Source organism: Chiloscyllium plagiosum, unplaced genomic scaffold, assembly GCF_037043375.1.
Source record: "Chiloscyllium plagiosum isolate Xiang-an unplaced genomic scaffold, Cpla_swu_hap1 HiC_scaffold_27, whole genome shotgun sequence".
NCBI classification, from domain to species: Eukaryota; Metazoa; Chordata; class Chondrichthyes; order Orectolobiformes; family Hemiscylliidae; genus Chiloscyllium; species Chiloscyllium plagiosum.
Window position 1 is genome coordinate 37,261,303 of NW_028270165.1, and position 2,101 is coordinate 37,263,403.

Sequence of the window (2,101 nt, forward strand, 5' to 3'; positions counted from 1 at the left end):
CAGGGCTATCCTTCCTGAGATATTTACGCCAAAATTGCATATAGTACTCCAATTGTGGCCTGACCGGAGCCTTACACCGCCTCAGAAGTACATCCCTGCTTTTATATTCAAGTCTGATCAAAATAAATGCCATCATTGCATTTGCCTCCCCAACTAGTGACTCAACCTGCAAGTTTACCTTGAGAGAATCCTGGAGTAGAACTCCATAGTCCCTTTGCACATCAGATTTCTGAATTTTCTCTATAGGTGGGGGCCTATAGAAGTGAAGAGATCATGAGAGACATGGAAAGGGTGAATGCACTCAATCTTCCCGGGGTTGGGGAATTGAGGGCTAGAGGGCTTCAGTTTAAGGTGAGAGGAGAAAGAATAAAAGGGAATATGAGGAGCAACGTTTTCTTTACGCAGACGGTGGCACACATATGGAATGAGCTGCCAGCGGAAGTGGTTGAGGTGGGTACATTAACAACATTGAAAAGGCATTTGAACAAATACATGGATAGGAGAAATATGGAAGGAAATGTGCCAAGTGCAGGGAAATGGGCTTAGTGTTCCAGAGTAGCAGCAGAGATTTCTCGACACATTGATTGTTTTCAGGGATACCAAGGGATCTTGGGAATTGCCAGTATCTCAGAAGGAGGCAGAGAGAAATGTGGTGTGGTCCTGGAAACTCCAGAACTTTCCAAACTCCCTGATTCAGCAGTAACTCTTTCTGGACCAAGAAACAAAAGGTCCACTGAGAAACTGTTACATAATAAGACCTCACAAGCAGAAATTAAGCCATTCAGCCCATTGAGTCTGCTCCACCATACAATCATTCTTAAGTATCAAGGGTTATGGCGAGTTTGGGTTAAGAAACTTATCAGCCATGATTGAATAGTGGAGCAGACTCAATGGGCTTAATGGCCGAATTTCTGCGAGTTAACCATCCCTGGGAAGAAGGATGCAAAACAACGAGTTGTTTCCTGGGACAGATGAGCTAAGTGTTTAATAATCTCATGACAAAAGGACAATAAAGTTTGTCTGTGGAAGGAAGGCCCTGACGTAAAGGGTTTTTTTTGCAGGACAGGCTGTATCAAACAAACCGCTAAATCTCGAGGATAAGAAGGGAAGCTACAGACCTGAGATCTCCAGAAGTGTAGGGAGGTGGTATTAGAATCTGAAGAATCGTCACACCACAGATTTGAAAGTGAGGAATCTCCACTAGAATTTAACTCCAGAAAGATGCAGCAGCAGTACTTGGAAGAACAACACTGCAGTGAATCCCTGGACACTTCCAGATACAGATATTGTCGTTGGAAACTCAGTTAAATTCTGCCATCGATTGGGTGATAGCCAAGTTGGGGGTGAGGTTGAACTTGGTTACTTGAGAGGTTTTATTTTTGGTTGTGACGTACAATAAAGTGTAAATCATTCTTTCAGCAGTTGATTCTATGTGCAATTTCTGAGTCAGGAGCCAAATTAAGGCAATTCACCCAAAACCATAGCAGGAGGCTGGGATTAATATTGACTCCATTGCATTCAGCAGGACATCACACCAATACTGTTATAAAGCAAAGGCTGACACCACCACCGCAGATCTCAAACCGAAACACCCAGAGGAGCGCATCACCCTATAAACTGTAAAATTAGCATGAAAAGTGGTGTAACCTGCTCGAGCGATGAAAATAAATCCCCAACACTTTAAAATCAACAATCAGCAATTTATTTATCTAACTCTCACGGTGAACAAATGAACAAAACTATTAACAAATTGGATACAGGCCAGGAGCAGATAGGTGGCACTAGTTTAGTTGGGGATCATGGACTGGCTGGTTTGAAGGGTCTGTTCCAGGCTGCATGACTCCATAGCAGTAAATGAATGGGAATCCGTCCCAAAGACGATAAAGATTTCAAGCACCACCTGAGACAAATGTGTCGACTCAATCCAGATAACTGAGGGTTGAGGGGCACTGTGAGGCTCAGTAGATCAGACAGTCCGCCAGCAAGTTCTCTCTGGGAGACTTGTCTCAAGAAAGGAAGTGGTTTCCTGGCCCATCAGCCAGATTACCCAGTTTGGATTAAGTCCTATATTTCCAACAAAACAGGTAGACAGGGCAATGAA